This window comes from Lissotriton helveticus, chromosome 3_1, assembly GCF_964261635.1.
Source record: "Lissotriton helveticus chromosome 3_1, aLisHel1.1, whole genome shotgun sequence".
NCBI lineage: Eukaryota > Metazoa > Chordata > Amphibia > Caudata > Salamandridae > Lissotriton > Lissotriton helveticus.
Genome location: NC_136061.1, coordinates 913,031,508 through 913,047,267, shown reverse-complemented (window position 1 = coordinate 913,047,267; position 15,760 = coordinate 913,031,508). Strand labels below are relative to the sequence as shown.

Genomic DNA, 15,760 nt, shown 5'->3' with positions numbered 1-15,760 from the left:
ATTGTGTCTCATTGTCTCCACAGATATTACACAAATATATAGCTAATTGAATTGAAGAAACAGCCTTGATTGAAAGTCCACTTGTATGATATAAGACTGTTGTATTGGATACAATGTGATATCCCCCATTGTGGAGAAGATATTAAAGAAAAGCATACATTGAGCGCCCTGACGAAGGATTGGTGGAAATTCGGTCCTGTTCCGAAACGCGCGTCGGCGCTTCTTTTTTGTTTGGTCGTTCTTTGTATATATATGACTGTATACTGCTTTGTTTGTTTATTGTATTTTTGTTTATGGAATATTGTTTTGTGTTATTGATGACAGTGTGGATGTGTGTGTGGATGTCGAATGTATTTAGGTTGTTGGAAGGCTGTTATGTATATATATAGTGATGTAAATAGATTGTATATATATTCATGATTCTATCGCATCTGTGATCTTTTTGATGATGAAAAAATAATAAATAGATATATGCTTTTGAAATAACCTCTCCGTGTGGGAAAATGCTGATACTTGAAAAGAATTGGAGTTAATACCCATATGTATATTGCTGTCTAGGGGAGGTTCTCTGTTTTTTGATAATAGTTCTTCCCTGCCTCCTCCTCCTAGCATTTTGTATTCAGGGACCCTCTTGTGTTTCTGGCTAGCTGGTCTAAAGGCTAACATATCATTTGGGGGTGTCTGGAATCAGTCTGGAGACCAATCCCTTAGTCTATGTTGTCTAAACGCGAAGATCCTATCATTATTAGGAATTACACGACAGGTCCAACACAAGGAATATGGCTATTACCAGAAGATGAGCCACAAGGACAGTTAAGACGTAGAGGAGGACTAAAAGAATGAGGAACCAGGGTAGGAGGAAGAGTAGAAGGAGGTGGACTGGGAGGGTGATGGTGAGAAGAAGAAGGAAAAGGACTAGAAGGCAGAGGATGTCCTGAAGATGATGAGGTGGTGGAGTGAAACAACCAGGGTGGAGAACGAAGATAAAAATGAGGATGACTAGGAGGAAAAGGTTGGAGGTGGCCAATGCTATCCTAGGCCGCATGTATGAGGGTGTCATTTCAGTAACAGAGGCCCCCACCTCTTCTAAACAATTGATAGTTACTCTTCTTAAGCCATTACCACTTTAGACATCCCCTCCCCTCTTTTTCATCTCATTAAATGCACTGTTTACTCACCTCAACTCCCTTAAAATATCATTTGTTTGAGACCAAATAAATAAATCGGAACAAAATATCCTTGTTGCAAGCTTCTTTAGGGGGCATAGTTAATTTACGAGTATAATATATAGACTGTCCGTGGGTCCATTTATTAGACTCCACCCATCATAACTCCACTCTCCTATCTGCTACAACCAAACGTTTTCCATTTCTAGCAATGGTTAAGCATAGCATGCAAATCTATATTTAGTAACTTTCACTGAATAATCTAATGAATTTGTGCCAGTTCCTAAAATCTGTAAATTTTCGAAGCTTTACATATTGTTTTGTGAATGAGTGGTCCCTCGAATAAAGCGTGCGCAGATGGGAGGACGCTCCTTCCGCTACTTAACAGCGAAAATATGGAACGCTTTACCACCCCAGGTTCGCGGCCTGAAGGACCTTCTGAGGTTTAGAAGGGCCATTAAAACCTACCTTTTTTGTTAACTGCTTTGTTATGTTATAGCCGTAAGTCCATCTCTACGCAGCCAACTCTCCTGTCTATTAAAGCGCCGGGACGCCCCTTAGCTGGGGCAGCTGCGCGCTATATAAAATTTTATAACATAACATAACAATAGTAGCCTATTTATCAACTGTGCAGCTGCCCGGTACCTACTGCAGTAATTTTAGAACCCACTCAGAAACTGGTAAGCACAGAGCCTGTCGGTTTACTCTTTGGGGAGTTTGGGTAGAGTACTGTGGGGGGTAGATGAAAATGAGTGAGGGAGGAGAGAAAAGGATGAAAGAAAAGCAGAGGAAAATGATAAGATTTGAGAAAGGGATAATGATGAGAGAAAGAACATACGGACGAACAAACGAGGCAAGGAAAGAGGATGTCAGAGAGGAAGAAGAGAATAAGGAGGGAGAGAAAAGAAGGGAAGAAAGGAAGAGAAGAGAGAGGTAAGAAGGGGATGAATATGACAGGAAACAATTATGCTAATAGGGAAAAGTAAAGGAGGAACTTTGAGAACCTTAAGAAGGAGCACACTTTGTATGTGTGCAATGTGCACAGTGGCTCCAGGGCCCAGAAGTGCCCTCTTGTCTATATTTTATTATCGACTCGTATGGAGAAAAAAAACACACACACATTAAAAAATGCAGAGAATTTTCTGTTTCCTCCCGGGCCCGCCCATTTGCAAACTGGTTGCAGGTTTTCTGTCTCTTTTCAGGCACCATGATAACAAGCTGAAGCCGAATCCGCGAAGTTATCCCACATTCTGTTCGGCTGCATTTGTTGAGCGGCAGAAAGGTCAGATGAAACCCAGGGTATGAATCCCCTCATCGGAAGCTCTTACAGTCAGGAGCCGGCGGCGGAACCTTCGCCGGGAGATGCAGGGAAAGCAGCGGTCTGACGCGGGTTCGCGGAAATCCGAGGAGCAGGTAAGTCAGCTTGGAAGAGTGAAAGGGAGTGGCTCCTTCTGGGATGCTGTAGAGGGGAAGAGGACAGCAGAGACATGCCGACTCCTGGCGTGGGCGGCAGACCCCTCCTCCCGGGCTCCTGGGGGGTGCATGCAGTTAAGTCCGTCCCGGACTCCTCCTCCCGGGGCTGGCTGGGCTGGGTGCAACGGGAAACCCCAGCCCTAAAAAGTAGGAGGTGTCTGAGCCCCGGGAGGTGGCACCGCGCTCGCTACAAACTCACTGGACGGGAAGTGCGCCGGACGAGGAAGTGCTGGCAGGGCGCTCTCGGACAGACTCCGCGAAGATACAGCAGCAACCAGGTAAGCAGAACCATGTCATTCATTCTAGCGAGGTTTTCTAAAAAAAAGAAATGCCCCAACCACCTTAGTTTGGAATTGGTCTCGATATGTGACAGCACATGGTAACTCCTATGGGGGGATTTTGTCAGAAGTGGGATTGATTGAAGAGGTGAAAGGGAAAAAAAGTGAAAAGGCAGCATTTTGAAGTAAACAGAAAAAAGCGTCTCTTAGATATGTCTAATATTGCCAGCCTTTTGTGTTTCGAATTGTGTGTAAGCAGACACCTAATGTATAAACACATTATTTTGATGGTGTTGTGTCTGTTTATTTTGCTGGGCTAGTACTGGAAGTTTTTTGGGCGTTAGTCATCCAACTAACTGTGCCAGTTTCAGACGAAAGTTTCACCACCATGTGACAGTGGCGTTCAACCTCAAATATTCACCGTGCGTCTGTAACCTGCCCGTGGAAGTGTGGCATCTTATGTCTTTCTTAGGGAAAGGGACATTTACATGTCCCTGTGGACAAAGGTCCTTCCGGGTCACAATTTGAGCGACTACCACCATTACCTTTATTAGTGGCCCATCTTCCACGTTATAGTGTTGTCCACTGCGCCCCAGTGAGAGTGTGACATGTTGTGTATTAATGCATAGAAGGACATCCAGATATACTAAGAATTTTCAGTAACTTGATTGATAATGACCAAAAAAAGCTCCTCTTTAATCATTTATAAGAATAACAGTTAGAACAACAGTTACCTTTGCCTTCAACCACGAGATGGCGAAACATTATTCAAGGTAACAGAGTAACCCCTCAAGTAGTTATCAAATTCAAAAGATGGCAACCATCAGTGTTAGGGCCACATCGTGCATATGGTAAATTAAACCGTAGTCGTTGTACAGATATGCAGGTATTTAAACAACCCCGAGCTGTCTCAATTAACTGTTTTAGAGACTGTCCTTCATTACCTTTGAAAGCACGCGGCAGCTCTCCCTTCACCTCGCCCTTCTGACCTGGCGTTGTGCCCCTGTTAAAGTCGGGTACCACAAGAAGGCTTTAGCTGGATGGTTGGAAAATTTCGCATTCCAAAGTCTGTCAATTTTTCCACACATTCTTTTTTATGAAAAAATTAATTTGTGTATGTTTGTTTAAAACTAATTTCGGATAAACAAATCTTAATATGCATGTCATGGTCCAGGCTGTTTTCTTCATTGTTTCGTCAAAATAATGAATGATGTGATCTTAACTCTTCTCACAACCTCTGGGAACAGATGTTTTGATTCTCATATCTTCAGCTTACTGATTGTTTACTGAAGACCACAGGAACAATCGATTTTACACACACACACACATACACAACCACACCCACCACATAACATACCTATTATTACGAGGACCGGCCATAGACCGTAATGAAGTGTGTAATTACCATTCTAACTTCACTCGCGCTTTGATAGTAGGAAACGTTATAAAGCAGACCGAGGCAAATCTAACTGCACTTTTAGTTTTTTGGACACACTCACTTGAAAGTACCTAAACACACTACTGCAACCTGTCTTCACAACACACCCATTTTCTTTTACCCGTAAGCTAGAGTATTTCTATATTATGTGCCAGCTAGCTTATATACATCCGCCAATCCTGTCCCACTGGCGGAATATAGACCTGTACAAGGAACACCTGTATCCATAGCTGGTTTCAGAATTCCTGAAGTCATCCACCATGATTGATTGCATCATACCCTAGTTGGCCAGTGTCCTCAGCCCGTAAGGCATAAAATAGACCTTCCACCCTTACTGCCTCTCTCCAGAGCATACCATGGACAGCTCCACTCCTGTCCAAGGGTGGGCAGGCTGGTGCAACCAGGAAGTCAACAATTACTTATTACAAAGCACTTGCTCTATATGACACCGTTTCCTCCTAGTACATGCCACAGCACAGCCATCTAAGACAATATAACAGCATCACTTTGGTCACTTACACGCAGCTCTAAAAAGCTTCCTAGAAAGGCCACCCTGGATTTCAAAACTCTTAGAACCAACATTTCCCATCCGCTAAGGCACTTCATAGCCACTTAATGGGTTTTAAGTGTTATATGCATGCAACAGTATAACACAGTGCTAATCTCTGTCAGGAACTCACTCAAGTCCTGCATATCCTTTTCCATACCCTCAGTAAGTGGAAACAATATCTGCATGTCATTGGCATGCATATGGAAACATGCGGCTGTTGTATGTTTTATGTACCAGGTAGAGAAATGTTTAATGCAGATCTTTCAGTTCTTAGCTTTTGGGACTGAAAGTTTTCTGCTCAGTGAAAAGAACAGAAACAGAACCACATACATTCCAGGATTCACAAATGCAGACACTTTAACATACGCTATTTGAGGATAGCATAAAAACACTATTCCCAACTCTTTTGCTTTATCAAAGGTAGAATGTTAACCTCTTAATCTTTAACAAAAGAGGGAGAGGGAGAGGAAGGTGTGGATTCTGTCTCCCCTAGTAAATATCATAAACAAAAGGAATCCACAAGGTGGAAGGTGGTTGCTACCCCAATGGTGGGGAGCAACCTGGGTTGTTAAAATACCCCTCACACACCAACAGGCCCCTTGGTGTCATGCTTCATCATCGGGGTCTTCGCAAACCTCTACGGAATGCGGCGTGCTACGACTTCACGACTACGCAGGAGCACTTTCAGGTGAACTATGTGTTTGGTGTGTGTGGGTAAACAATGTGAGTAGTGAGGTGAAGGTGAAAAAAATAAAAAATACCTGGCACGTGAGTACAGAAAAATTTATTAGGTCTCCGGCTGGTATTATTAAAAGAGTGCTGTGATGGTTGTGGTCTACTAATTAGGGTAACCCAACCATGTCAGTGCGTCGACATGTTTCGGAGTTTGAAGAACTCCTTCTTCAGGACGAGGATGTGCACTACTTATCCCCACCTTACTCACATGTGTGTAGATATAAAAGTGTGCTCTACAAAAATAGGATATGGTGAAAATGTACCTATCTATGTTTAAAGTAAGGTCCGTTGCGCCCAATTGGCGATTCAAGACACCTGTAAATACAAAAGTCAAATAAAAAACAGGAAATTACATGTTTTTTGAACTTTTTTGCTGTGTAAATACACAGGGGGTAACAAGGAACAAAAGTGAAGGTCCAGGAACCCTGAAAAATGAAGAAAAAAAGGAAAAACGAATAACACAAAGAAACAGGACACACACTCAGGCATAATATCTGGTGGGACCACTAAGGGTAAAGTTACTAATACAGATGTATTGCTTACTTATGGGAAGAGGTTAACATGGCCTCATGAGCCACAGCGTGTTGGGGGGTCCGTTCTGCCAGATGAGGCAACCTGTGAGGTATTCAAGGAAATGGATCAACATGATGTAAACCCTCGTTCATGTTGAAAGTGTTACACACCACATCCACACATTCATACACACTCACGGTTACTCTCAGGGCTTCCTGACTTCCTCCCTCTTACACGCGGCTCCGACGAGTGAATTACGAGCTAAAGGGAGGGTTATTTATAGTCTAGAAGAATTCAATTGGCTGCTAATTGAAAACGGAACAGGCCCATAAATGTATAATGCTTGTGGGCTCTTTGTCGCTTCTGCGCGCATCAGGGATGTGTTCCCGTCTGACCACGCATGCGCGTAGGAGTAGTGGGTTCCGGCCGCGCATGCGCGGTTTGATGGTAGTGTATCATCGCCGTTCGCTGGTGCGCAAGCGCAAAGGGAAGACGTTGTTGGTCTTAGTGTCCGGAGGATGTTACAGCGACTACTTTTGGCGAAAGCTACAGGATATAAACGACTGGAAAAGCTCGAATGAGGTCAAACAAACTGATCCATTCGCGAGGGATAATTGGAACAGACTCCTATCAGTACAGAAATCGTGTCTTTAGCTACTGTAATATGTAGAAATCCTTAGGGGAATGAGTAACAATACAGTTCCAGCTTATGGCTTAATCAATAGAGAATGTTGGTCAGGGAATTGACCTGGGTGAATTAAAAAGTATTATAACAAATAATAAATATAAATATAAGGGGACAGAAACTTGATACACAGTTACATGAATTCTGATCACAACCCCCCATTGAGTTGTAGGTGCAGTTATTCCATCTAAATCTAGTTAATACAGCACGGTCACCTAAGTGATGAGTTAGGCTCATTCAGGTAGATGGTCGTTAGTAGGCGTACTTAGCAGGTCTCATGGGTTTCCTAGCGTACTTGACTCCATGGAATGGAGTCGTTCAACCCCGTCACGTCTGAGCCCAGACGAAACACCCATCTCTGTTCTTTCTCAAATAAACCTCTTTCTGATGGTAACTGCTCAATAACAGTCCAATGTATGTCATTCACACAGTGCTGTGCTTCAAGAAAGTGAGATGCCATTTTTGTTGTCTGTTTTTTGCACCTTACATTGCTCTTGTGTTCGTTAATTCTCGTTTTCACTGCACGTGTGGTCATTCCTACATACTCCTTGCCACAAGGGCACGTGATGAGATATACCACATTGTGGCTGTTGCAATTCGTGACAGCACGTTGTTCCCATTTTTCGCCATTCTTGAATTCCAGAGTCAGACTCTTCTTAGACAAATGGCAGTTATTGCAATTCCCACATGGGTAGTGCCCATGTAGTCCTTTCAGCCTTGTTTGCTGTACTGCATTGGTTTTCGGTCTAGTGTGGACCAGAATGTCCTTCAGGTTTCTTCCCCTTCTATGGGCAAAGATGGGTTTTTCCAAATCCAGATTTACACTGGTCAGGATGCGCCAATGTTTGTTTATTAGTTTGGATACCTGGTTCGACACAGGATTGTAGGTCGTAACACAAACCGGTCTGCCTGATTCCTCTTTTGGTGGGTTGTCATCCAGCAGAGCTTCACGGTTATTGTTCCTGGCTCTTTTCATTGCCCGGGTAATGATCTTGTCTGGGTACTTTCTCTGTTGTAGTTTTTGACTCAGGTCCAGAGCCTGGATTTTGTACTTCCCCACATCGCTGCAGTTTCGCCGTAGGCGAAGGAACTGCCCATATGGTAGGTTCTCTCTTAGGTGACGCGGATGAAAGCTATCGAACCTAAGGAGGCAGTTCCTTGCCGTTGGTTTGAAGTGCGTCTCTGTCTTTAGGAGGCCAGCTTCATGATAGATATTCAGGTCAAGGAAGACCATGGATTCATTGGACTTTTGATGAGTGAACTTTAGAAACTCATTTTGGGAGACTGGTGTATAAGCTGCATCTGCGAACTTGGAGAGGGGTTCTAATATTGATGAAAGGCCCTTTTCTTGACACAAAAAAACCCACGAACACCGTATTTTTATACGATACCCAAAATTCATAAAAATCTTGAAAATCCCCCTGGTCGCCCCATCGTGTCGGGTATTTCATCAATATTAGAACCCCTCTCCAAGTTCGCAGATGCCTTCTTGAGACCATTGGTACAGGCCACTGATACGTATCTCAAGGATACCAAAGCCATACTCCAACTACTGAAAGACCATCCTTTTGACCCTTCCTCTCAGATCTTACTGAGCCTCGATGTGGAGAGCTTATACACCAGTCTCCCACACGATGAAACCCTCAACATCATTGAGGAAGTTCTATACAGCAAAGAATGGCTTTACCACACCCCAAGAGGCGTAGTAATGGAGTGCATCTCTATGGCCCTCACCCAAAACTTTTTTGAGTATGAGGGTACCCTCTATTTACAACGCCATGGGACCAGCATGGGGAGCACCTTTGCTCCTAGTTTGGCTGGTCTCTACGTACACCATCTAGAGACCACCAAAATCCTTCACCAAGACAACCCGTTCAGGAGCAAAATCCTATCCTGGAAACGTTATATTGATGACGTGTTGGTTGTGTGGGAAGGTAACAACCAATCAGTCATGGATTTCATGGAATGGATCAATACCCAAAATGAGTTTCTAAAGTTCACTCATCAAAAGTCCAATGAATCCATGGTCTTCCTTGACCTGAATATCTATCATGAAGCTGGCCTCCTAAAGACAGAGACGCACTTCAAACCAACGGCAAGGAACTGCCTCCTTAGGTTCGATAGCTTTCATCCGCGTCACCTAAGAGAGAACCTACCATATGGGCAGTTCCTTCGCCTACGGCGAAACTGCAGCGATGTGGGGAAGTACAAAATCCAGGCTCTGGACCTGAGTCAAAAACTACAACAGAGAAAGTACCCAGACAAGATCATTACCCGGGCAATGAAAAGAGCCAGGAACAATAACCGTGAAGCTCTGCTGGATGACAACCCACCAAAAGAGGAATCAGGCAGACCGGTTTGTGTTACGACCTACAATCCTGTGTCGAACCAGGTATCCAAACTAATAAACAAACATTGGCGCATCCTGACCAGTGTAAATCTGGATTTGGAAAAACCCATCTTTGCCCATAGAAGGGGAAGAAACCTGAAGGACATTCTGGTCCACACTAGACCGAAAACCAATGCAGTACAGCAAACAAGGCTGAAAGGACTACATGGGCACTACCCATGTGGGAATTGCAATAACTGCCATTTGACCAAGAAGAGTCTGACTCTGGAATTCAAGAATGGCGAAAAATGGGAACAACGTGCTGTCACGAATTGCAACAGCCACAATGTGGTATATCTCATCACGTGCCCTTGTGGCAAGGAGTATGTAGGAATGACCACACGTGCAGTGAAAACGAGAATTAACGAACACAAGAGCAATGTAAGGTGCAAAAAACAGACAACAAAAATGGCATCTCACTTTCTTGAAGCACAGCACTGTGTGAATGACATACATTGGACTGTTATTGAGCAGTTACCATCAGAAAGAGGTTTATTTGAGAAAGAACAGAGATGGGTGTTTCGTCTGGGCTCAGACGTGACGGGGTTGAACGACTCCATTCCATGGAGTCAAGTACGCTAGGAAACCCATGAGACCTGCTAAGTACGCCTACTAACGACCATCTACCTGAATGAGCCTAACTCATCACTTAGGTGACCGTGCTGTATTAACTAGATTTAGATGGAATAACTGCACCTACAACTCAATGGGGGGTTGTGATCAGAATTCATGTAACTGTGTATCAAGTTTCTGTCCCCTTATATTTATATTTATTATTTGTTATAATACTTTTTAATTCACCCAGGTCAATTCCCTGACCAACATTCTCTATTGATTAAGCCATAAGCTGGAACTGTATTGTTACTCATTCCCCTAAGGATTTCTACATATTACAGTAGCTAAAGACACGATTTCTGTACTGATAGGAGTCTGTTCCAATTATCCCTCGCGAATGGATCAGTTTGTTTGACCTCATTCGAGCTTTTCCAGTCGTTTATATCCTGTAGCTTTCGCCAAAAGTAGTCGCTGTAACATCCTCCGGACACTAAGACCAACAACGTCTTCCCTTTGCGCTTGCGCACCAGCGAACGGCGATGATACACTACCATCAAACCGCGCATGCGCGGCCGGAACCCACTACTCCTACGCGCATGCGTGGTCAGACGGGAACACATCCCTGATGCGCGCAGAAGCGACAAAGAGCCCACAAGCATTATACATTTATGGGCCTGTTCCGTTTTCAATTAGCAGCCAATTGAATTCTTCTAGACTATAAATAACCCTCCCTTTAGCTCGTAATTCACTCGTCGGAGCCGCGTGTAAGAGGGAGGAAGTCAGGAAGCCCTGAGAGTAACCGTGAGTGTGTATGAATGTGTGGATGTGGTGTGTAACACTTTCAACATGAACGAGGGTTTACATCATGTTGATCCATTTCCTTGAATACCTCACAGGTTGCCTCATCTGGCAGAACGGACCCCCCAACACGCTGTGGCTCATGAGGCCATGTTAACCTCTTCCCATAAGTAAGCAATACATCTGTATTAGTAACTTTACCCTTAGTGGTCCCACCAGATATTATGCCTGAGTGTGTGTCCTGTTTCTTTGTGTTATTCGTTTTTCCTTTTTTTCTTCATTTTTCAGGGTTCCTGGACCTTCACTTTTGTTCCTTGTTACCCCCTGTGTATTTACACAGCAAAAAAGTTCAAAAAACATGTAATTTCCTGTTTTTTATTTGACTTTTGTATTTACAGGTGTCTTGAATCGCCAATTGGGCGCAACGGACCTTACTTTAAACATAGATAGGTACATTTTCACCATATCCTATTTTTGTAGAGCACACTTTTATATCTACACACATGTGAGTAAGGTGGGGATAAGTAGTGCACATCCTCGTCCTGAAGAAGGAGTTCTTCAAACTCCGAAACATGTCGACGCACTGACATGGTTGGGTTACCCTAATTAGTAGACCACAACCATCACAGCACTCTTTTAATAATACCAGCCGGAGACCTAATAAATTTTTCTGTACTCACGTGCCAGGTATTTTTTATTTTTTTCACCTTCACCTCACTACTCACATTGTTTACCCACACACACCAAACACATAGTTCACCTGAAAGTGCTCCTGCGTAGTCGTGAAGTCGTAGCACGCCGCATTCCGTAGAGGTTTGCGAAGACCCCGATGATGAAGCATGACACCAAGGGGCCTGTTGGTGTGTGAGGGGTATTTTAACAACCCAGGTTGCTCCCCACCATTGGGGTAGCAACCACCTTCCACCTTGTGGATTCCTTTTGTTTATGAGAATGTTAACCTCTGCACCATGCATCAAACCAGTTAGGTCATATTAAACCTGTTTAAAGTCTTTACAGTTATTCCTTCACTAGTCACAACCGATCTAGGAAGTAAGATCGAATCAATCATATATCACACTCGGCACCTGATCGTAAAGCAATCAACTGTGTTAATGATGTCGAGCTCGGACTGGATCAGGACAAAATGTCTCTGTCCATTGTCCTTAAAATTATTTTCGATCTACCTATTCATTTAGGCCCCTCGCAAAAGGTTTGAAACCATATGAAACCAATCCATTTTTCTTTATTTTGATTTAAAGTTGAGGTTTCTGTCCAGGAGTGCCATCACATGATGTCAAAGAACTCCAAGGGTAATTTAGGAACATTACACTGATGAGAAATAAAGTGACTTAGCACTGCAGACTTGACGTTGCCGGCGTTATACGTTGATTTATGTTTCCTTATCCGTGTTTTGAAATTTTCCCTAGATACACCTTACACCTGGTACAGTTCACTGGGGCTCACTTCAAAGTCACTATCATAGGACCTAGAGTGTTTTAGTGGATTGGTTTTGACCAGACTTGAGGTGTTTTACTTCCTCACTGTGAAAGGTGTTACTTCAGCATGTGCACGTGGTGTATGCAATGGTGCCAGTTTACTTAGTCAACAGGCATGATTGAGAATCAAGATTTTAACAAGTTGACTTTAACCAACAGATCCTTACAATTTTACCTTGTTGGTTTGCAAGAAATCAGAAAAAAACTAAATAGTGAATACCCACTTTCATCATTCCCAAATAATCTCCAACTAACATGTTTTAACTTTTGACTTGGATGGTGATGATGATTGATGATGATTTGAGATTTTAGAGCGAATGGTTATCCCAAGTGTGCCCTGATATTAGATACTTAGCACCTTCAGGCAGAAAAGGTAGATCTTAAGCCTTTCTTTAAAAAATAAGGTGGTTTTAGACAGACTAGGAAAAGAAAATTTGTATACATAGAACAAATCTGTCTATTGTTTAAGCAACTCGCATAGAGCAGATCTCACTCATCAAATTATTCTCGGTATATGCACAATAGCACCTGTTAGAAAACCCTCTGGTCACATATTGTGCGCATATGTGAAGTATCTCCTTCAAGATGATTATCCATCATGATTTGAAGAGTTGACTGTAAGGAAGCTATTGCACAATGTCTTGCTGGTGACCGCTTATTACCAGTAGTATATTGCTTTCAATCTGTATACTTAATGTGTCCATCAAAAACAAATCTCCCTTCCTGAACTTCGATAACAATCCCACGCTAAACAAAAATTACAACCTTAATGTTGCAAAACAAGAATTTTATGTGATTTACTACTCTAGTTAATTCAAAAGCATGTCTTGTTCAAAATGCTCCATTTACAGGTTAGCTTAGTTCAAGGCCTTATTCAGATGTATCATTGTCTTTGTTTATTGCCGTTTTCTATAGGAATTGTTCTGAAAATTAATAAAAATACCCTATTATTCATGACCAATTTTTGTGGGGTCACTACAAATGTATTATGTACTGAAACAACTTCAGACCTAGATAATCTTTGTCTGAAATTAATACACCGCATTGTTTTGTGTGTTAGAGCAGAGTATCTGTATATTGAAGGTAACTAGCATCACATTGCTAATGGGTATCATTAAATCAGCTAGGAAATGTCTGTGTTCCCATCCGCAAGGGTTATGTTGTTGGACTACTGATTTTAAAAAGTAACATTTCATTTCCTCTCACATTTATTTACTGCCTGGTGCTGGGTATTGTTCCTGTATATTTCATGAGTGTTGTGATGAGTAGGTGTTATTGCATGGAACCCTGTTAAAAATTAATGCACACTTTAATTTTCCATTCTTCTACCAATGCAACATCAGCCAATCAGTCATTGTTTTTATATATTGAACAATTACATCCAAGTCAAGAGATTCAATGTAGATTTTCACTAATGTCTGATACATAGTACTTTTTATCATCATCATCAAAATCTTTATTTGGCTATTAAAAAAACAGCCATAAAAGAACACGCATTATAATACAATAAAAGTTTTGACGCATATTATGAAGTACAAACATTGAGGTCATTCGTTTCTAATTTATACCACCATGCTTTCCCGTGCGGTAAACAATTTTAAAATGAACAGGGCAGTATTATAACACGTCAATGGGTCCTCTAAACTTACTAGAAATTTCATTGCAATTTTATATGACTTAATTCCATGATTAACAAACAGAGGCTTCAGATAAAAATATCTAAAACGACAATATAATTTACAGAACAATAAAAAGTGCAGCATGCTTTGTTTACTCTTATTGTCACACGGGCAAGGTATGGTATCTAAAGGGCGTGTCTTCATTTTTGGGAAAGCAACACACTAATGTACAATACCACAGCTCAGCCTCAGTATAACAAATCGATGCTGTGCGTGGGTCAGGTGCAACAGATAACCATTAGCTCCCTCTTCTAGCATGTAAGATTTATATAAAACTACAGTCGGTTTGCTCAGTTCCGATTTTGCTCTGAGATTCTGTCTGAATGACAGGAAAAAAACCTTGATCTCTTTCTTTGTGATAGTTAATATTTTTCGAGGGTCTGACCATAGTACTTTTTATCATTTGGAACAAACGCAGATCCTTTATCATTGAGCCTACACGCCATGGTGTTATTGCCATGTAGATTCCTTGAAATTCTCCATTCTTGAGGAAATATTAGGATATCTATACTTATTTTTAACATTTATTGTTGGCACCTTGCCTCTCTTAGAAAAGTTTGTCATTGTTTTGGTGCAGAGCAGCGTGAACGTTGACTTGTCCCGAATTCAACCATTTCTGCGAGATACATTGAAGTCTCTAGTGGTTTCAAAAACATCTTTGAGATCGCTGCTTAAAAAGGAGGAAAGCAGTTCTGTCTAAATAATGTACAGGGTAACAGAATTAACCAATGCAAATTATACGTTTTGGTTCAATGCTTGCAACTTGTTGGCATACAAAGTTTTGCCAGAAATATGTGCTTCTAAGTTTTCTTCACTGGCGGCAGGTACCCTCCTTACAACTTTTTTTGTCTTTATGACCCGCCCTCATGCCCATATAAAAGTCTTATGGAAATTCCCCAAATTCTAACTAAAATGTTCAATGACATCGCTATGGACTTTGCAAGTTCAAGGGTTGTGCATGTCTGTGTAGGATTGCTCTTATACTCACAAAAAAAAGTTAAATAAGACCTTTTTACACAATTAAATAAAAATAAAGAAAACATCCTTAGACTTGGCATATTGAGTAAAAAACAAATTGAAGAAAATGGCCACTCAAATTGCAGGGGACAGGAGTACGCCCCTCCTACAAATGCTGCAGCCACACTGACTTCATGAGTCAGATGTTTTGTTTTTTTTTTTTTTTTTTTTTTTTTAATGGGATGGAATGGAATGGAAACTTCCTGTTGGTTTCTTTTACTGTAGACAGACGTGCCTATTTCTGTGTCTTTGTGGCTAAATGGCAGACGAGGGAAAGCTTTCGTGGAGCAGCTCTAAGAAAGCTCTACTATTCTGTTGCCAGCTGGGAATCTTTAAATCTGCTCTTTTTCCTAATGAGTAATTGAGAACAGGAAATGTAAAAATAGTTCGCGGCTTCCATGCATAAGGCAAATAGCCACAGTAAATTCACTGCAAATGTTTTCATAACTTGTTGTATTTATATGAAAGGACATATACGCGGCCCTTTATTTATTGGTCTTAGAATAAAAATTAGTACTTGTGTAAGTTTTGAGACTGTGGTAGGAATATTCACGCCTTCGACACGCAGGCACTGCTGTTTTTATCATTCTTACTGAACTAAAACTAAACGTAGCCACGTGTTATTTCCTGTTTATGTTTAGCTCTTAACAGCTCCTAGCTAACTCCGACTGCAGTAATTGCATGAGTAAGATTTTCCTACATTTTCAGAAACTGAACATAATTTAAGAATGTTCTTCTGTACAAAAGACGATCACATGAAGGAGCTCGCTGTCGGGGCTTCCTTGCACGTTTACATCATTCGTGATACGTTTATAGTTAGCTTTGCTACATTTCTTCCACTATGTGTTGTACATGTGTTTTGAATAGCGCTTTACACTTAAGTATCAAAGGTGACCAAAGCACTTGCCAGTTGATGGGCATCCGTAGCTTGACTACCACGTATCTATTCTTGCCATGGGGCAGGGGACTTTATGGTAACGAATGAGGG

General features: G+C 41.8%; 1 protein-coding gene across 1 annotated transcript in view; it reads left to right on the top strand.

Moving 5' to 3' along the window:
* The first annotated feature begins 2,811 nt into the window (after positions 1-2,811).
* Positions 2,812-15,760, top strand: part of RHBDL2 (rhomboid like 2) — a 233,284-nt gene continuing 220,335 nt past the window's right edge. Inside the window, exon 1 of the mRNA XM_078683795.1 lies at positions 2,812-2,917. The gene's annotated coding sequence lies outside the window, so the exon portion shown is untranslated. The remainder of the gene's footprint in view (positions 2,918-15,760) is intronic.